Below are 22,740 nucleotides of genomic sequence, written 5' to 3'. Positions count from 1 at the left end.
TGTTAATTTCAGAAAGGAACTGGAATTGACTGATAAGCAAAAGTAGTATGTACTACTAAAAATAGTAATCGTACGTACCTGATTTGGAGGAAATGGAAGGATTTGGGAAAACATAGGTGATGAAAGAAGAAAGAATCTGAAATTAAATAATCTCATTTTATTTAAATAGTATATATTGGGCAAGAAAAGAAAAATCCAAAAAGACAAGATCCAGAAAATATTATTTTAGGCATGAGTTGGAAAAATAATAGAAATAAGAAATCTTAAAATATAAGTCTAAAAAGCAAGAAAAGCCCTTAGAGAAACTAACTCATAGCAAAGAAGATCTAGGGAGAACAGGATATATGAAGTGATGACAGAGTATATTCCAGGAGAGCAAGCACCTAACTTGAGGACTTGTTAATATCAAGGACTTTCCACCTGAACCTGAACAAACTGTAGCAGGGCATCAGCATAGAAAACAGTATCTACAAGATTCAGTTTTAGAGGCTAACCTAGAGTAGAGATAGGTTGAAACTAACAACCAAATTGATGTAATAAGGTAAGTCGATCTAATAAGCCATGTAGGACGGTATAATTTAATTATGCATATAGTATATCATACACAAAAGTTTTACTTCAATGTCCCATTGTAGCAAGGAAGTAACCTGGCTTTCCAAGGGCTATGCCATTATGTCCATGTTTTACATGTTTTACCATGTTGGAAATATTTCTGTCATGGCCCCAGGAATGAATTGAATCAGTTTTCTAAGGCTCAATCTGACTAAACAAAAAGAGGCACATCACCATTAGGCTGGCTAGTTGATTATGAAACATTTTTTACAATGGCTATCTATGAAAAAAAGAAAAACAACAAATTATCCTCAGTCTTGTGAGTTATTTATTGCAATTCTTTTTGTAATAGCAAAAAACTAGAAATTGAGGAGATGTATATCAATAAGGTTCAACATGTTATAGGACATGATTGTTATAGAATGCTATTCTGTTATAAGAAATTATGTACAGAAGGGTTTCAGAAAAACCTGGATTTAAATGAACTGATTCAAAGTGAGGTAACAGAACCAAAAGAAAATTGTACATGATAACAGCAATATCATAAATAATAATCAACTATGAAAGACTTGATACTCTGATCAATATAATGATGTAAAACAGTTTCAAAAGATTCATGATGGAAAATATTTTCTACCTCCTGAGAAAAAAACCTGAAGAACTTTATATGCAGATCAAAGCATATTGTTTTCATTTTCTTCATTTTTCTTGAGTTTTTTTGCAACATGGTTAAAATAAATTTTTTACATGACTTCAATATGGGTATCTTAATGGATATCATATTGTTTGCCTTCTCAATGGATGGACAGGAGCAGAAGGGAAGAAAAGAATTTGGAAGTAAAAACTTTTAAAAAGAATACTAAAAAAAGTTCTTACTATAAACAAAAACAGAAAGAAGTAAAAAATCATAACTAAATAAAAAGATAATTTACAGGTACTCTTTGGAGGAGCAAATAAAGAAGTCAGCAGAGTAGGTTTGATCATAAGGCTAAAAGCTCCATGGCATATTATTTTGTGGGGTAGTAGGTCATAATGTATTACAGTTCAAATGATAAACTTTGCAAAATGATCATATAATAAAAATTTATTAAATGCCTACATATTAGGCACTACCCTAAGTGCTAGTAATATAAATAAGAAAAATAAAAACATTTTTGTCTTCAAGGAAGTTACAATCTAATGAGGGAAGAAAACATACAAAAGGAAGTTAAAAAGTAGAGGGGGAGATTAAAAAAAAAAAAAAGAAAAGTATGCAGCCAGGGACCATGATGATGGTAGAATCAAATCCAGGAGTAAAGCTGGTAGGGAATGGTTGAGAAATGAGTTTTCTGTACCCTCTTTAAATGAGAGCTTTGAGAGGAGTTATTTTCTCCACAATCCAGTCCTCCAGTCAGAGGTACTGAAGCTACAGAGGGCACTGCTCAAGTGTGAGTACTAAAGTTGATGCAATCTCCATAATGATGAGAATTATTTTCCATGAAAATAATCTACTAACACTACTTACTTAAAACAAAGTAACAGAGAAATCCAAAGAACTTGATCACACTCTCCAAATCAAATCAAATGAGAAAAGATGAATATAAAGAGAAATATATGAGAATGATTCAGGAGAAAAAAATAAGAGAGGTTTCAGATTTATAGATTATAGAGGCCGTATGCCTCTCTATATTATGAATACTTTGGTTTTCTTTTTAAAAAGAATTTATTAAACTCAGACATTGTAAAGATTAAAATATATCACAAAAAATAAATGACTACATTTTATAACATAGGAAAAGCCATACTATAAATATGCTAATTATTCTTGAATCAACTAATATCAAAATTTATAACAATCAAGAAGTATAGCAATGATTAAAAGATATGATGCACAGCTAAGAAAAGTTATCCTTATATCTATTTAAAAATTTAATATAATAAATGAACAAAAATGTCAATTATAATTTTAATAATTTTATTCAAATTAAACTAATGTAAATCAGCTAGTACAATAAGGATAGCAAAAGTGTACACAAAGGATGTTAGTCAACAAACATTTGACTTATTTGTCAAATTAAGAGCAATGGCTACCAAAAACAACAATAGAACAGATTATAAACTCATCTACAAAATCTGGCAGGATTAGATGATGGACAATATTGTCTCAAAACAGAGAGAAGCAGTGAAGGATTAAAACCAGTTTAAAGGAAGCTTGACATGCTATCCAATTAAGCAGAGTCATCCCAAAAACATTCAAGAAAGAAAAGTGGAGAGAGATGAAAAACAGTAGAAAAAAAGGGGAAAAAATTTAATTATTAGGAAAAAAATTTCTCCCTCAAAGATAATAGAACCAGCACATTAGGACCCCAGTGTGTATCCCAGTTATAATAAAAACAGAAATGGTACCAAAAACACAAAAACAAGAACAGCAGCTACATTGAATCAAATATATGAAAAAGGGATCCATGGCAAAGGATAGAGATACAATTGTGAGGGTTTTAAGGGAATTATTTAAAAGATATCTAAAGGAAGACAAAATAGTAAAATCAGAAAATTCAAGAACTTATTATTCCTCCCAAAAAAGGGACCAAGAAAATACAAACAATTATTTACCTATATGCCTACTCTCCTACCGGTGCAAGATCTTTGAGGATCATAATTGAGGACATGATCAAATAGGATATCAGTTGGAAACAAAAGCTTTTGCAAATATGATTTAACAGTGGACCACATCTTTAATATTTTACAATTGACTAAATATGTAAATAATTTAAAAATTCCATTATGGGTTTTTTTTGGTACTGATAATGAAAAATCATATCACTCAGTAGAATAAAACACTGCCTTAAAGACTTTTTTGCAAAAAGATTATTAGAGAAGATGTAACAACAAAAATTCAGTCAATTCTATAATTGGTTTGTCTTGAAAGTGAAAATTTGTTCCAACATAAATGACATATTAGGGAAAGATTGGAGTATAACAGAAATTTTGAATCTGCTTATGCAAAATTTTATCCAGAAACAACAAGAACACCGAAAGCTATACAATTCTTTAATACCCATAAGCTGCAAATCTTCCAACCACATTTCTACAAGCAAATTTCAGGTCTTTTTGAAGGTAAAGTTTCATATTTATTATTTATCTCCTGATGCAGGAGGATCTTGGGTGGAAAATTACTGGTTGTCCCTATTCACCCCCCAATCTGTGCAACTACGACTACCCTCTCACCTAGCATGATCTTATTTTGGAAAGTTAGACACAGGCCATGCAAAAGTCCAAGGTTATTGATACTATTTATTATAATATTTGTATATTTGTTAATCAATTAACATGTTTAAAACTATCCTACTATTTTTTGTTCCTATCTTTTTAATGTTTCACTGGTGAAATTTTTAATAGTGTCTCCCTAACCTCATTTTCCTCATAAAAAACCTGTGGTTCTTATTATGTGGTTTTGCATAGCTCAGTAACTTTTAAGAACAAATATGTTGAGTTATAACAGAACTTACGGTAACTCAGCTCAGTGATCCTCTGATAATCAACCTCAGGAGAGATGTAAAACAGGAAGCTATGTGCTTGCCAAAAATATTCACCACTTTTATGGAGGAGGAAAAGATACTGTTTAGAATCCAGGATGAGAAGGGATTCTCAGTGAAAGTGAGTTCCCCCAAATGACTCTGTGAGTGATGATACTATGATGACTATATTAGATTCTTATCTATCTTAGGTATAATAGGGAAATATTTCCTATTGTATAAGGGAAAAGAAAATGAGGCCTTGATAATATCCATAATCATTAGTATTAACATATCATTTAATGTTTGTAAAGTACATATGTAAATTCATTTGATCTTCACAACAGCTATATGACATAAATACTACAGTTCCCCATTTCACAGATGAGGAAGCTGACACAGAGAGGTTAAGTAATTAGCCCGTGTTTACACAATTATGTTTCTTCTGACTTTACTTTCAAGGATCTGTTTTCTATAGCTCATTACTACTCTAGTAACCATCTTCTCTCTAGTTGATATTATATTCTTCAGTATAAACTTTCAAGTTTTAAATTTCTCAAGATTTTTGGAGAAAATGCCATTAATGATGTTAATGAATGTTATTGAATACATAATTTTGGTTTCTTTTTTTTTTTTAAATGATAATGCCTTTCATCTACTGAAATGATGATTACTTAAGATTTCAGATTCCCATAGTCAATGACCATAGTAATCTACTATTTGATAAACCCAAAGACTTCAGCTTCTGGGATAAGAATTCACTATTTGACAAAAATTGCTGTAAAACTAGAAAATAATATAGCAGAAACTAGGCAAAGACTAACATCTCATAGCCAACAATAGCAAAATAAGGTCAAAATAGATTTTCGATTTTACATAAAGGGTGATACTATATGCAAATTAGGAGAGAAAGGGATAGTTTACTTGTCAGATCTTTGGAGAAGGGAGGAATTTATGACCAAACAAGAAAAAGAGAACATTATAAAATTCAAAATGGATTATTTTGATTACATTAAATTAAAAAGTTCTTGCACAAACAAAACCAACACAACCAAGATTAGAAGGGAAGCAGAAAGTTGGATAACAATTTTTACATCCTGTGTTTTTTGATAAAGGTCTCACTTCTAAAAGATATAGAGAACTGAGTCAAATTTATAAGAATATAAGTCATTCCCAATTGATAACTGGTCAAAAAATATGAACAAACAATTTTCAAATAAAGAACTTAAAGTCAATTATAGTCATATTAAAAATGTTCTAAATTGCTACTGATAAATGAAAATTAAGACAATCCTGTGGTACTGTCTCACACCTATCAAATTGGCTAAGATGACAGGAAAAAGATAATAATAAATGTTGGAGGGGATATGGAGAAATTAGGACACTAATGCAACCGTTCTGGAGAGCAATTTGGAACTTTGCCCAAAGGGCTGTTTGATTCAACAGTGTCACTACTGGGTCTGTATCCCAAAGAGATCATAAAAGAGGAAAAAGGACCCACATGTGCAAAAATGTTTGTGGTAGCAAGGAATTGGAAATGGAATGAGTAGATGCCCATCAGTTGGGGAATGGCTAAATAAGTTATGGTATATGAATATAATGAAATATTATTTTTCTATAAGAAAGGATGAGCAGCGTGATCTCAAAAAAGTCTGGAAAGACTTATATGAAATGATGCTAAGTAAAGTGAGCAGAACCAAGAGAACATTATACACAGTAATAATAGCAAGTTTATGTGATGATCATCTTTGATAGACTTATCTCTTCTTGATAATGCAGTGATCTAACAATTCCAATAGATTTAGGATGAAAAATGCCATCCATATTCAAAGATAGAACTATGAAGACTGAATGCAGATAAAAACATGCTGTTTTCACCTTTTTTATTTGTCTTTTTTTCTCATTTTTTTCTTTTTGTTCTAATTTTTCTTTCACTACATGACAAATATGGAAATATGTATTAAATTATTATACAGGTGTAACTTATATCAGACTGCTTGCTGTCTTGGAGAAGGAGGGGGTAAAGGAGAGAGGAACAAAACATCTGAAACTCAAAATCTTACAAAAATTAATATTGAAAACTATCTTTACATGTAATTGGAAAAGTAAATTACTACAAAGAAAAAATAAAATTCAAAAAACCCTCAATAACAACAACAAAAGAAGATTTCAGAGTCTTCTATGACTTGTGCAGGGATCAAAGAGGGCTTATGTGCCTTTATAAAGTTTCTGAGAAACTGTAGCCGTACAAATATGTAAAGCTCAAGCCCCAATAAAAATAAAGTTTTCCACCTTTGCAAAATAGATGAGTATAGTAGTAGTTCTGGTGTTTACAGCCTTGTATTCTAATCACTAAAACATGAGTTAAATAATTTAAACCAATCTATGGTTATTGGAAATGCCATAAAACACAATGAGGGATGTCACTGGCCCAAGTCGCAATGGGCAAGATTAAGAAGTAATAGTCAAATGGGAAAACATACAAACACTGATTTTTCTTTTACAATATAACCATATGAAAATATGTTTAAAATGATTGTACATGTATAGCATATTAGATTGCTTGATCAAATCTTGGGAAGGGGGAAAGGTAAAGAGGGAAGGAGAAAAAAATTTGGAACTCAAAATAGTATAAAAATTGATGTTGAAAATTATCTCTATGGGTAACTGGAAAAATAAAATCTTATTGAGGAAAAAAGGAGTACTTTGTAAAAAACAAACACACATGTATGAACAAAAATGAAACTCAATTATATGCCAGCCTGAAACTAGCTCTCAAATTCTGCCATGGTTCCCATTGACTTTCTGCCATAATTCAGATCAGAAGAAAGGTACGTGCTACTTAAGGCTACATTTGAAGATTTTGTTTTTTCTTTGCTACAAATATTTGTGTTTGGGATCACATAGTATAAATTCTATGGTTGGTCTTTGAGTCTGATTCACCCTTTTGCTCTTTTCCTTGGAACTTGTTACATGGGAATAGTGTAAGTGGTAAGCTTAAATGTTTCAACAATATCTACATCTGGGTTTCCATGATCTCAATATTTTTGATATGTTTAGTGGTAGGAAGGACCTTAGAGATACTCTAATATAGAGGCCTAAAGTCACAAAGCTAGAAAGTGTCAGAGCTGGGATTTGACCCCAAATCTTTTACTCCAAATCTAGAGTCTTTCCCATTATTTTACACTGCTTCATTTCGCTTACTGAATCACAATCCCTTCATCTTCTCACCCATAATCTGAATCTCATCTTTGATTCCAGAGGAAGAAAAAAAATTCTCTGGGAGCCATAAAAATTCCAGCAGAAAAGAAATAAATTTGTAATTCATATTCTTCTATGATACACCAATTGATCCACAAACAATTATTAATCACCAGACACTGAACAGAGTTCTATGGATACATACAGAAGTGAAATAATTCCTATCCTCGAGGTATTTACATTCTAACAAGAAACAACATGTATAAATATTATATGCACAGAACAATTTTAAAAAATAAAAGTATTTTGGAACTAAGTCACAACTCATGCTCTCAACATTCACAACCATTATTAGATAAATGGGCTCCATCTTCACAATGCAATTTACTGTCATTTTTAAGATTTGGATTTGTGTGTGAAGTCAACATAAGAAACCTATTTATTGCCAGAAACTTTGCTGGTAATGAAGGCAGGCTATTAATAGGAAAACAGTAACACATGGTTGTAGCCATGAAATACTTGAAATACCTGGCCTACACATAAGGTTAAAAAAGAAACTGTTGAGTAAAGATGATCAGTAACATCCAGAATATGAATAAGATCACTAGGAGAGAGAATTTAGTGAAAGAAAAGTGAAAGAGAAATGAGAGGAAAGGGAAGAGAATAAGAGGAGGAAGAAAAGAGAACAAAGGAAAGAGAGAAGTGGTAATCAGCAAAGTAAAAGAAATACCAAAGGTCGAGAATATTGAGAAGGAAAATCACTGGATATGGGGGATATGGCAAAAGGTGACATTATGTGAGAGCAGTTTCACTAGAAGAGTAGAGACATGTCAGCCTGCCTTAGCCAATAATTACATAGCCTCCTTCCCTCTTCTCTTTTTCTCCAATTTTTATCACTTTTTTATTTCAAACTTACAACTGTTTTATCAGTTCTTTGCTTTGCTACCATTATCTAACATGCTCTGGAAGTTACCCAATATAAATTCCATTTTAATTTCCCTTTGAAATGTTGTTAGATAAGTGATCACATCTCGTGAGTCTAAAAAGCTCCTCCTTGTGAAAACTTTGAAACTGTATTCTCCAACATCAGTAGGCCCATATCCCAAAGAAATCCTCTCCAAAGAGAAAAGGATGTATTTGTTCAAAAATATTTATAGCAGCTCTTTTTGTGTTGGCTAAGAATTGGAAATCAAAGAAATGCCCATCAATTGGAGAATGGCTAAACAAACTGGGGTGTATGATTGTAATATTATTGTGTTATAGGAAAAGACAACCAGGATCACTTTAGAAAAACCTAGAAAGATTTATATGAACTGATGCATAATCAAGTAAATAGAACCAGGAGAACATTATATACAGCAAAAGCAATACTGCTCATTGAAGAATTGTAAATGACTTAGCTATTCCCATGAATACAATAATCCAAAACAATCCTAAAGGACTAATAATGAAGTATGGTATCTGCCTCCAAAGAAAGAATTGATATTCTCTGAATAAAGACTGCTATTTTTCACTTCCTTTCTTTCACTTCTTTCTTATATTCAAGTCTTTTTATACAAAATCACTAATATGGAATGTTTTACACAACTGCATATGTATACCTCTATCTGACTGCTTACCATCTCGGGATGGGTAGAGAATAATGAGGAAAGGAAAAATGGAGTCTAGAACTAAAAATTTTAATTAATTTTTTTAAATGAGAGGGGAAGAAATTATATTTTTCTCAGAGCACTAGGATACCGTTTAGTGATTTGGACAAGAAAAGAGTGCATTCTTGGGCTAATGGAAGCATCTAGCCCCTTATAAACAATCAAATACAAATAATAAAATCAGTCATTCTTTCTATCACATGTAACAGAAACAGTCCTTTCTGCTTATAGATTCTGAAAGAAATTTTAAGGAAATTTCATATAAATAGTCTAAGACAAGCATTAATATTTCTGAAGAAAAACCGAGAAAGGTGTTTTTTATTCTGAATAAGATTTTAACAATAAATATAAAAACAATATTATAAAGGAAATCTTAAGATCCCAAACCAATTATATATCTTCTTTCCATAATATTTATTACTTTTTTTAAATTAGGCTCATTAAAAATTAAAAGGGATTTTAAAAATCTGAACAGAGCAGATATACATGATAACAGTAAACCTAGGTGGAAGCTCAACCTGATAAAATGGATACTAAATTTTTGTTGTTGTTACAGCCATTTTTAATCATGTCCAACTTTTCATGATCCCATTTGGGGTTTGGGGGGAAAAACATTAGAGTAGCTTGCCATTTCCTTCCCTAGCTTACTTTTACAGATTAATTAATTGAAACAAACAGGATTAAGTGACTTGCCCAGGCTCAAACAATAAGTGTCTAAAGCCAGATTTGAATTCAGGAAGCTGAATCTTATTGACTTCAAGCCTGGCACTTTATCCACTGAGCCATATATCTGCCCCAACTAAATTTTAACAATTGCCAAAATTTTTCAACAGTTTTTCCCACTATGAAAGAAAGTTTAGCAAACAAAAACAATTTTGAAGGAAGATTCCATCAAATTTCATTACATCACAAATACATACCAGTTGCTATATTCATAGTCTTTTCTATCTTTACTTTTTTTCTAAAACCTTATCAAATGAAAAAAAAAAGATAGCTTGTTGATAGATGTATACATCTCTCCAATTTTATGTCCTAAAATTTTATCAATGGCCTTCGAATAAGACTTAAATCATTCTCACTGTACTCTGTTTTCGTCTTCCCCTTTATTCCTGAAATAAATCTATTCTATTGCATTGATTACATATTGTCCTGTCCAATGTAATTTTAAGATAAATCTGACTTTTAAAGAAAAATTAAGCTCATGATTTGGGAAGATGAGGGACTAAATTTTTTTTTAAATCCTCTTGAAAATTTTCAACAATTTGAAAAATTTTTAAATAAGTCAATTATCTCTCTCCTTTCCAAAAGTAAGGTCAGAAGCTTTTCAATATAAACTGAAATTTCCATTCTTAACAGATGTGGCCATCATCAGATTGATGGACAGCAGGAAAAAGGTTGTGCAACTGTGAGATTGCCTTATTGGGACCTTACACAGGATATTAATAATTTAACATACAATGAGAACTGAGCCCTCTCAAATATTTTGTGTAAAAGAGGAAAAAAATGTTTAAAAAGATGAAAAATGATAGGCATTCCCAGAGACATCCTAAGATATATAGCAAACTAAAGTATTTATATACAAGTCATTTTGTTCAGTTTCCAGTTATGAATCAATAAGGCAAAGGAATTGTAAAAAGCTAAGCCAAAAGGAAGAAAAAGGAAGAAAAGAAAAAAAAATTATTTAAAGGACAAATTGTGTCAATCAATAATACTTTAAATTTGAGCCAAGGACTACCAAATTACCAGACATATGGCATATAATATTAAGTTCCTGACTACTCCCTAGAATAATCTTAATCCACAGAAAAACTAATTCTGTATGATTCAGGAGTAGTCTTTGAAATCCTGGAATAACCAAAATTGAAACTCCCTCAGATCCTAAGCAAGACATTTAACCTTTTGCCTCAGTTTCCTCACCTGTAAAATGAGCTGAAGAAGAAAATGACAAAATACGTCAGCATCTTTGCCAAGAACATCTCAAATGGGGTCATAAAGAGTTTTAAACAACTGAAATGATTAAACAATAACAATAAAGTAAACTGAGTCTAAATTCTCTTTTTGCTGAGAAGAGATTTTTAAAAATCCACACTGTAAAAAAAATTCACCTGGCTTAGTTTTCTGTTAAACCAAAAGAAGACAGAGTGAAAAGTTATTGTGTTGCCATTTTATGCCATTTGGTTTCCAAGGCAAAGACCCTCAAAGACCATCTAAATCATAATAGGCAATATAATGTGCAATATTATCATGCAGTGTGTATAATATTATGTATAATGGAATAATTATGTTATTTCATATTATAATATTATATTATGTAATTTGTATAATATTATCGTTAAGAAAATCTGTAAGAGTACATTTCTTAACCCTCTAAATTAGTTATTCTTCTATCCTCCTTTTTTGTACCTGAAATATTCTTCTCTACCAGTCTATGCCATCTTTACCATAAAGCTTTTCCTGATCTCTCAACCCAAATTAAAATGGTTTGCCATTTCTCTCTCAAACTAACTTTGCAGATGAAGAAACTGAGATATACAAAGTTAAATGACTTGTTCAGGGTCACCCAACTAATAAGTATCTGAGGCTAGATTTGAGACTTATCACAGAGTCTACTTGACTAAAGATACACTATCCACTGCACCACCTAGTTGCCCTAAATAACAAATCATATCAAATCATAACACAGTATGTTTTAATATATACATCTATACTTCTGCTAGCCACACACTTCACATCAAGTATCTGTAATAGTTTACTTTCTAGAATCCAGCCATTCTGGAGAGCAATCTGGAACTATGCCCAAAAAGTTATCAAACTGTGCATATCCTTTGACCCAGCATTGCTGTTATTGGGCTTATATCCCAAAGAAATACTAAAGAGCGGAAAGGGACCTGTATGTGCCAAAATGTTTGTGGCAGCCCTTTTCATAGTGGCTAGAAACTGGAAGATGAATGGATGTCCATCAATTGGAGAATGGTCAGGTAAATTATGGTATATGAATGTTATGGAATATTATTGCTCTGTAAGAAATGACCAGCAGGAGGAATACAGAGAGACTTGGAGAGACTTACATCAACTGATGCTGAGTGAAATGAATAGAACCAGAAGATCACTATACACTTCAATGCTGTATGAGGATGTATTCTGATGGAAGTGGATATCTTCAACATAAAGAAGATCCAACTCACTTCCAGTTGATCAATGATGGACAGAAATAACTACACCCAGAGAAGGAACACTGGGAAGTTGAATGTAAATTGTTAGCACTATTGTCTATCTACCCAGGTTACTTATACCTTCGGAATCTAATACTTAATGTGCAACAAGAAAATGGTATTTACACACATATATTCTATCTAGGTTATATTGTAACACATGTAAAATGTATGGGATTGCCTGTCATCGGGGGGAGGGAGTGGAGAGAGGGGGGTGATAATTTGGAAAAAATGAATACAAGGGCTAATGTTATAAAAAAATTGCTCATGCATATATACTGTGGAAAAAAATTCTAAATAAAAAAAAATAGTTTACTTTCTATTAGTGTCACAATAACAATAATAATAGTAATAGTAATAAATAATATGAATACAAATACTTATGAAATGTCAATGTGCCATGAATTGTGATACATTATTAAAATGAAAGTTCATTTTTACATAGTGTTCAAAGTCTTTTTGTTGTAACCTCAAATATTCAAGGCATTGTCTACATAGTGGGCTTGTTGGTACAAAGAATTCCCACATGCATGGGAATTTCTCTTGTAATAAATCAAGATACTATAGAATCTTGTAGAATTGTGACTTTTGATTAACAATCATGATAGTATGATAGAAAGTATACAGATTCTGGGGACAGAAGATCTGGATTCAAATACTACCTTTAACACTACCTGTGATCTTAGGCAAGTCATTTAAACTTCATAAACTTCAGTTTCTTTATTTGTAAGTTGGGAGAAGAGAGTAGATAGTTTCAAAAATATAGGAGGTAAGAGCATGGGGTCAGGAAGCATCTGGTTTAAGCCTTACCAGAAGACACATTGACTATGTGAATGAGAAAGTTACTAAGTTCCTACTGCCCTAGACAACTCTGTAATTTGCAGAACAGATGCAAATCTGCATTGTTTCAGTGATTTTCCACACTAGGAGTTCACAATACCAATGAGTCTGCTCCAAAGTCTGCTCTAAAACAAATATTCTTTCTTTCCCACTACACAAATATCCACCAGGTTTTAAAGAACCATAAGAATGTTTAAAAGGAAGCTCTGTGGAAGACGTAAAGAAAGATATGGACAAGAAGCATATAAAAATGAGGTATGGAGATGTTGATAGCAATACCCACAGAGACTATCCCCAATGAAGGAAGCATAGATTTCATGCAGCATAAGTTACATAAATATGCATATATACTATTTCAATTTTTTTAGTAATTGCATTTGATTAAGGTCATCTAAAGAGAATTCTCTTTCTTTTATCTTCCAAAATACTTTCAAACTCTATTAACCAAGCCCAGACCCAAACCCATCAAGCATAGTTACATCCACTCCCTGTGTTGACACCAAACCTTTCTTACCTACTTTTTACCTCTAGAGTATTAATCATAATGGGCAATCATAATCAGTTGCAATTATTTGCAAAAGTGACTTTTATCTGAGTTATTTCTTTCCATGATTAATGATTCAAATGCATCCTTGTTAGAAGTACATACTTCACTGCATTCTAAGTATGAAGTGTGAGATATTCCATGAATGAATAATAATAATAAATGCTTTCAGATAATGCTCTTTCATCTTATTCTAAGTGATAAAAAGGATGAGGAAAAAATGTAAAATCATGCACTAAATCTCTACTGGGATTTGTTAAAATGGAAATAAGGTACTTCCTGAAAGGTATGTGGACTGAGCTTATCTATTTTCATCTCTGCTCAGTTGTTTGAAGAGGGAAACAGAGGGGGAAAGATATTTATATATGCTGCAGCAGGATTTGAAGAAGAGAATCAGATATCCAGCTTCTCATTTACCCATTTTTAGATTTCACAAACTTAATGGAGCCCTCAGTTTAAAAAAATAATAGCATAGTGCAAATAGACTGCAATATGAGAGCAAAGAGTTGGTTCTTAAAGGCAGCTGGTGATGGGAACAGTTCAAGAGCAATGTCACAAGGGATGTTCTGAAACTAAAACCAAGAAAATGAACCATACTAAAGATAAAGTTAGTCCTTAAGGAATCCTAAAGAAAAAAGTGTGTCCACCATGTTATCTGTCTTTTTAATAAACAATATCAAGAGAAGGCTGCTTGTTTCTCTAAGTCTTTGCACTTATATAATCAATTCTTAACATAAATGAAGCCATATTTTCTTATTCTTCCAAAGATGGAACTTTTTTTAGAAAGTCTAATTGTTTTCCCCCAGAATTCTGAAGGAAAGACAAATGCTCTTTCTCTTTCACTAAATAAAGTCTTTAAATAGGTTCTTAAGAGTTAATAGACAGAAACTGAGAAGTGACAAGTTCTTAAAAGATCATAAAACTTAATGCATGCCTAGTAAGTAAATGCATATTTTCTCTACACTAAGTAGATAAAAGATTGTTATCAAATGACTTTTGTACTCTGAAAAAATCATTTGCATTATGAAATAATAATTTATTATTGATCAAAATAAAATTGATGTTAATGATGGACATAAAATGAAATTTCATACTATATATATATGTATGCACATATATGTCTACTATTAAATATCAATAAAAGTAATCTGAATCCTTCACAGATTTATTTCAAAAGAAATTAATGATGCACAACTTCACTTACCTCAGAATAGGAAAAAAGTCATCAGGATGAAACAGCATCATTCCTCTTCTAGGTAAAAAGCATCTTAATTGTTCCCCCTTGAAATCTAAAGTAACCTAAAATACAAAAACAAATGGGGAAACGATTGCTATGCTTTGTACAACCAAAACTCAGGCAAGATTTTTTAAAAAGTATGTGGCAAGATTAAAAACAAATGAGGAAGTAAATGTTTTAAGTTAAAATATAATTATTTGCCAAGAGGGAGTGAAAGGAAGAGAGGGGGAGGCGGGAAATAGAAGAAAGGGAGAAAGAAGAACAGATAAAGAAAAGTAGATTAGTTCTGGGGCAACAGTCAATCACCTTTTCCCCTCTCTGTTTTAATAACTGAAGAGCAGTAGGTTAGTAATGAAACAAGAACAAGAGAAAGACTCTTAATATTAAGTTTAAGTATCCACACAAGCAACGATGAGTAAAAATATACTTTAAAAAAAAAAAAAGGGAATTGAAAAAAGTGTTTCAGGGGCTGCAGCTGTCCACTCTCCCTAACGGTGCTTTGCCCTGGGAGGGTACGGTGTTCTCTGAAGCAACATTTCAGTATAGGAGTGAAGACACTGACCTGCTATGAAAGGATCATGTTCAGCTTCTCTCTTTGCTGAACAGCAAACAATTATAAATGGTTTCACGAAATAAGATGTTAAAACATAGAAAATCCTCACATAAGTTCTCCCTGAGGGAAAGAAGGAATCTACCAGCTTCAAATTGAACCAGTGGTGTTGAAGGAAGAAAAAAAAAAAAAAAAACCAGCTCTTTCTAGTGCATCAAAGACCCCACTGTGCTACAGAAACAGTGAACTGGGTTGTTCAAGCCAGCAGGGCCGGGCTGAAGACAGCTTTTCAATATGCTCTAAGCATCGGCTCCCAGGGAAGGCTGGAGTCGCCCTACCCACTGCTCTTACACAGGAGTTGTACCGCTTTCAAGAGGCAGTCTCTCACAAGGATGGTGCTGAAGCTGAAGCCATTTGGGGAATCTGGCTACAGGCTCCTCAAGCAGAAACAGTCCCACTAATCTCTTACTAACAGATAGAAGGGGGAAAATAGCACGGGTGCAGACCTACTATGCAGTAGTATCTATCAGATTGTTTAAAATAACATAATCCTTCACTAATTAAATCCTGAAAGGTATATCCTCACTGCTGAGTCTAGTGCCTCCTTCATGCAAGATAGGTATTCTAATGTCTATATACAAATATTTGTTGAATAAATTGACTCACTTTTATACTCAAAAATATCAACCACATTGATACAGAAGCATATGATTCTTTTTGCAATTTTATATAGCTAGAAGATAGCCATTGTGGTTATACTCTTCATATTGGTGGAATGTTAATAAAGCTCCTTATCAAATATATTTAAGGATAATTATTATTGCAAAGCTTTTTATTTACATTCTGTGAGTTGATCCTCACAATAATCCTATGAGGCAGGAGCTATTATTGTCCCTATTTGGTAGATGAAAAAATTGAGGGTGAGGGAGATTAAGTGGGTAACCCAGTGTTGCACAGATAGTAAATTGCCTCAGATAGATTTGAACGTGAGTCTTCATGATTTCCAGTTTAGCACTACAAACAGGATAAACATATGGCCTTCATTCCAATGGGCTTTAATAATTATCAACCTTGTCTCTGGGATATAAGAAAAACAAGTTTTATTATTTCTATTTCATAGATAAAAGTAAAGAAAAAACAGCATACAAGCATCAATGGTACCAGAGTCAGGACAAAGAATGAGCCCAGAAAAGCTAGTAATTAGTTTCATTATTTTTCTGTTGGATCAACTTCTTACCCAGGCCTATATCTAAGAGTAACACAGCAGCTTTTTGTACTGTATCTGAGATATAGCAGGTATTTAATAAAAATCTATTGATTGTGTGCACTAGGCAGCTTAACTTGGTTTTTAATACTAAGTCTTGAGTTATAAACACTGAATAAATGAAGAGATGTAGCCTTTGTTTGTCTTACTGTTCTTGTTTTGTTTTTCAATCATGTCTGATTCTTCATGACCCCATTTGGGATTTTCTTGGCAAAGATATCAGAGTGGTTTGCCTTTTCCTTCACCAGCCCATTTTACAGATAAACAAAACTGAGTCAAACACAGTTAAGAAACTTTACCCAGCTAGTAAATGTCTGAGATGAGATTTGAACTCACAAAGATGAGTCTTTCTGACTCCAGACCTGGTACTCTGTCCATTGTACCACCTAGCTGTCACTAAGGAATAGAAAAATCCTCCATATACCACATTTATTTTACAGTTGAGACCTACCTGCTCAAATGTGTCATCACCAGCAACAATATAATCTGGATTTTTGAGGATGAGAACACTCACCACCCTTGTAACCACTGAACACTCCATCAGTTCCAAAAACTTCTTGGCACTAGCCAAGACCATAATACAAGGTACTAAAAGAAGCCAGGAAGACAACACAATGACCCCCTTCTTCTAAGAGAGCATCATTTTAAAGTAGGAGTCTTGTAGCTCCAGGAGAAAATGATGTGACCCTAAAAGCATAGGATCAATCAATGATGAAGAGGTAGATTTCATCTCATCATCCCCACAGTAGCACTTGTCTCCAAGATAGAACACTACTCCTCTCACATATTTTTGCTTATTCCACATCCACTCCTCTTTTACTTACTGCTAGGAGTTTAAAGAATACTTATATGGTCTCTCTTCTGCATCTGTGTCCAGGAAACAGAAAAGAACTCTTGACAAGATCCTTAAAAAGGAAAAATGGTCAAATTGGAAAAGAGATACAAAAGTTCACTGAAGACTGGAAGCTAAAAACTTCATGAAAAATCAAGAAACAATAAAAGAAAGTCAAAAAAATGAAGAAATAGAATAAAATGTGAAATATCTCATTGATAAAAACTAACCTAGAAAAGATTAAGGAGAGATAATTTTAAAATTATTGGACTATCTTAAAGCACGATAAAAAAAAAAGAGCCACAAAAGCATAATTTTAAGAAATTATATAGGAAAATTGCCCTGATGTCCTGGAACTAGAGCTGAAATAGAAACTGAAAGAATCCACCAATCATCTACTAAAAGAGTTCCTAAAATGAAAACTCCCAGCAATATTTATAGCCAAATTCCAGAGTTCCCAGGCCAAGGAGAAAATATTGCAAATAAAAAGAAAGAATCAATTCAGGTATCATGGAGCCAAATCAGGATCACATAAGATATAGCAAATTCTGCATTAAAGGCATTGAGGGCTTATAATATATTATTCCAAGAGGCAAAAGTGTTAAGATTACAACCAAGAATCATCAGCAAAACTGAATATAATAGGGGCAGCTAGTGGTGCAGTGGTTAGAGCATCAGCCCTGAAGTCAGTTCAAATCTGGCCTCAGACACTTAACACTTCCTAGCTGTGACTTTGGGTAAGTAACTTAATCCCAATTGCCTCAGGGAAAAAAACTGAATATAATCCTTCAGGGGGAAAATGGATATCTAATGAAACAGAGGACTTTAAAGAATTCCTGATGATGAAAAGACCAGAACTGAATAGAAAATTTGACTTTAAATATAAGACTCAAGAGAAGCATAAGAAGGTAAACAGAAAACAGAAATCATAAGATATTCAATGAGTTAAATTGTTTACATTCCTACATGAGAAGATGATATTTGTAACTCCTAAGAACTTTGTCATTATTCAGGCAGTTAGATGGAATATACAGAGACAAAGTGCAAGAATGTGGGTCAATTATGTAGGGATAATCTCAACAAAAAATGAAAGGTTGATAAAGAGGGGTACACTACAGAAGGAGAAATGGAGAAGGGAAATGGGGAAAATTATCTCACATAAAAGAGGAATACAAAGAAGAATTTTTACAATGAAAGGTAAATTAGGGAGGGGTTGCCAGTCAATGCTTGAACCTCATTCTCAGGAGAATTATGTTGGATATAGATAGGTATATCAATCTCTATAGATATTAATGCATACATATCCACATGTATATGTATATACACTTATACAGAGAGAGTTGGGTATAGAAGTCTATCTAAAGCAATAGGGAAGGGAATATGAGAAATAGGGGAGGATAAAAGGAAGGGTGGGAATAGGGAAGATCTGAAGCAAAACAAATTTTTGGATAGCGAAAAGGTAAAAAGAAAGAAAAGGATAAGCAGAAGAAAACAGGATGGGGATCAAAACATAGCTAATAATAATAATCATAAATGTGAATGGGATGAACTCATAAAAGAAGAAAGCAGAATGGATTTGAAATCAGAATCCAACAATATATTGTTTATGAGAGACACACTTAAAAAAGAAAAATACACAGAGTAAATTATTTTCCAGAATGGTTGAACCAGTTCACAATTCCACCAACAAACAAAACTTCTCTGAATCCTTGACTCAGTGATACTCTTTCTACCTTGACCTTGCATAGCACTTCGTTTTCTGATACATTTATCATATAAATCAGTAGAGACACACTGATGGATACTATGGGGATGGATACTGGTTTTGGCGTCAAAAATACTGGATTTATGTACTGGATTCTTACTTAGACTCTCCACAATTCAGTTCTGTCATTTAAAATGAATACAATAATACTTGCTATAAATCAAACAATAAGCATTTATTAAGCACTTACTATCTACCAGGCGTTGCACCAAGTACTCCCCATACAGAGAAAGGCAAAAGACTGCCTGTCCTTCAAGACGCCCACAATCTAACAGATTTACACTATTTACCTTGGATAGTGGGAGGAGAGGAGGGGAGAAGGAAGAGAAACGTTGTAACTTTACAGTAGTAAATAAAGAAGAATTATTATTTTTCATTATTATGTATGCTACAAAATATCTGATGGGGCAGCCAGATAGTACAATGGATAAAGCACTGGGTCTGGAATCAGGAAGACTAATCTCCCTGAGTTCAAACATGGCCTAAGATACTTCCCAGCTGTGTGACTCTGATCAAGTCACTTATTCCAGTTTGCCTCAGTTTCCTCATCTGTAAAATGAGCTGGAGAAGGAAATGTCAAACCACACCAATATCTTGGCCAAGAAAACCCCAAATGGGTCATAGTGAACACGACTGAAAAATGAACAACATAAAATATCTTGTATATGTGCTGTATCTCTTTTCAGGAAGGCAGGGACCATGTCTCCCTCTGCATTGCAGCCTCAGGGCATTCACACATTCATAAATATTGACATGATATTGAATATAATTAAACAAGCATGGATTGGAAAGGGGAGAGGGAGCTGGTAGAATGGGCTCCACCTGATCTCCCCAAACTAAGGAAGAGACTTTGCAGGTGGCTATAAAACAGTTAATGTGGGCTAGTAAATTCTCCAGTGATTTCTTACCTTTCCACTTTGAGAAGGAACCCTTCTACTGAAAGAAAAACAACATTAGACTGAGTCAAAAAAGCCTGCCTTCAATTTTATCACTTCCTACTTCTGGGAATTCAGACATGGTTTCTCTGAGCTTTGATTTTGTCGTCTGTAAAATGGGGATACTACGCATACTACCTAGCAAATAGAGTGGATTAGAAAAAGATTGTTTTTTTAAGAAACAAGTAAAATGTATAGTGGGTCTGGACCTGAAGTTAGGAAGAACTGAATTCACATCCTGGCTCAGATGCTTACTAGATCATTTAATCTCTAAATGCCTCAGTTTCTTCAACTGTAAAATGGGGCTAGCCATAGCACTTACCTCCCAAGATTGTTGTGAAGAGATAACATTTGTAAAGTGCTTTGAAAACCTTAAAGTACTATACAAATGCTAGCTATAATAATAATTATTAAATTGTGAGCTATGTTTATTATATATTTATGAGCTCTTTAAAGTTCTATAAAGGTGAGCTATTGTTGTGATTCCGCATTGACTGGGCTGCACAAACAGGTCAGCCATTAACCACATTTAAAAGCCATTAAAAACACCTACCAAAGGGAAAAATTAGTAATATTTATAATTTATGAGTGAACTGTGATCAATAACATTTTGCCCACTTAGAAAATTGCACATTCTGTTCAATTTACCAAACAAATAAAAGAGCTCAGCATTTTCCTTTTGTGAGAGTTTCAGAAGCACAGATTGCAATTAATTGTCTCTCCAATATAAGTGCTCTAATCCAGCTGCCTCTGTAGGCACACGGCCAAACAGAAAGTGTTTAGAAAGGAACCTAGGTTTCTTAACCCCAGGTCCAGAGTTCTTTTCAACACACCATGAATGGATCTAATAGACCCATTTTACAGATGGGCAGACTAAAACAATTTTTTAAAAAGATGAAAAATTTATCCACATAATAAAAAGAAAAAAAATCACTCCTCTTTGCTGTACAATGTTTCTTGCCCAGAGATAAAGCCTAATTAACTCATCTATCCAAATATAACACCGGATTTAATTCTGCAAATGTCAAAAATCACTAAAGAGCCATAATTTCCAAATCCATGAAGGTCAGCTGTTTTGTTCCATGTTTCTACATAGCACTCATTTAATAGTTTTACAGAGAACACAAATTTTTAATAGCTCTTTTAGACATAGGATTGTCGATACATTATTTTGGTAACTACTTGGCTGCTGCTCCACTATTCCAGATTTAAATTCTGTGAGGAATGGAATACCACATTGAGCATGTATGTTTGTGCTTTCCTAAGAAAGCAAGCAGCCAGAAGTTCATGCTTCAGGTGGAACAGTGGGAATCATAACTAAATTACAACTAAGCCTTTCACGGAAAGGCATGCTTCTCCTAGTATCATAGAGTCTTAAGTAATGAAAAGGCTTTTTATCCAACTTTGAAACCACTTATGTCTCAAAAGGACCCAATGTCTGTTTGAATACTTCTAGTGACTCTCTACTTCATGAAAGTGCCCATTCCATTTTTGGAGAATGCTGTTTTTCTTCCCCTTGTTTAATTATTTTCATGTCCAATTTTTCATGACCCCTTTTTGGGGTTTTCTGGGCAAAACTAGTAGGATGGCTTACCATTTCCTTCTCCATATTTTCTTACAGATGAGGAAACTGAGGCAAATAGAGATAAGTGACTTGTCCAGTCACACAGCTAGAAAGAATTATGGCAGGATTTGAACTCGGACATTCCTGACTATAGACTCAGCATTCTATCCAAGGCATCACTGAGTTGCCTCTGAGGCTACATATAGACTCTTTTCAAACTGCTTCACTATAAGCTAAAATCTATAATCATTTTCATCTTCATCTAGTTTTCAGTGTGAGAGCTATGAAACTCCCTAAGTATAAAGCCATGTAGGAGCCCCCACTCCGAGCTCCTAAAGAAATTCTCAGCTCCAGTGCACTAAAGATGATGAACATAAGAGTCTATGCTCCAGCTTCTTAAACTATGGTTCAAAACCTCATATAGTGTCTTGTAAGTGAATGTTTTATTATGATTTATTATGATAAATATCTGATTTGTATACTTATTTTATATACCTATACACTCAGGGTCATGTAAAAATTTCTAGGTGAAAAGGAATCATGAATGGAAAAAGTTTAAGAAGCCCTTATACTATGTCACAAATCATATCCATAGCCAATGACTATATGTATTTGTGACTGCTTCACTAACCAATACTACATTACATATGCCTATAAAATTATAAACCATTGTCTCCTTAGAGCTTTCACCAAGTATTTCTAGTTCTGGAACCTGAGGCAACACAGAATCCATTCAATCCCCCCTTCCATACGAGAGTCCTACAAATGCTTGAATGCAGTTTTGAGAACTTCTTTCTTTTCTTTTCCAGACTAAAACTCCCAGTTCCTCCAATTATTCCATTTATCATCTTGTTCCTGGGCCATTTCATCATTCTGGCTGTCTTCCTCTAAATACGGTCTGTATTGTGAATATCCCTCTTTAAATGGAGTACTAAATGTGGTGTGGATCAGCACAGAATACAATGAGGAGCATTAGCCCCTTTGTTGTAGAAAGGTGTTCTGATGTTAAAAATATATTGTCAAGCATTTTCTAAAACTGCATTGTTTTCTTCATTGAACACATATTAGAGAACAAAATAAATAATTTAACACCAAAAAATT

The 22,740-nt window shown here is 33.3% G+C and overlaps 1 protein-coding gene across 15 annotated transcripts in view; it reads right to left on the bottom strand.

Moving 5' to 3' along the window:
* Window positions 1-22,740, bottom strand: part of CSGALNACT1 (chondroitin sulfate N-acetylgalactosaminyltransferase 1) — a 395,383-nt gene that overhangs the window by 217,482 nt on the left and 155,161 nt on the right. For 13 of the 15 annotated variants that reach the window (XM_074287440.1, XM_074287428.1, XM_074287425.1 and 10 more), the window contains one exon: window positions 14,697-14,791. The gene's annotated coding sequence lies outside the window, so the exon portion shown is untranslated. Of the gene's footprint in view, window positions 1-78; window positions 101-14,696; window positions 14,792-15,291; window positions 15,311-22,740 lie in introns of those variants that run through there. The other 2 variants (XM_074287436.1, XM_074287426.1) reach the window with 2 other exon arrangements.

The sequence above is a fragment of the Sminthopsis crassicaudata genome, chromosome 2 (assembly GCF_048593235.1).
Source record: "Sminthopsis crassicaudata isolate SCR6 chromosome 2, ASM4859323v1, whole genome shotgun sequence".
In the NCBI taxonomy this organism is placed as follows: Eukaryota; Metazoa; Chordata; class Mammalia; order Dasyuromorphia; family Dasyuridae; genus Sminthopsis; species Sminthopsis crassicaudata.
This window is presented reverse-complemented; position numbering and strand designations above follow the sequence as displayed.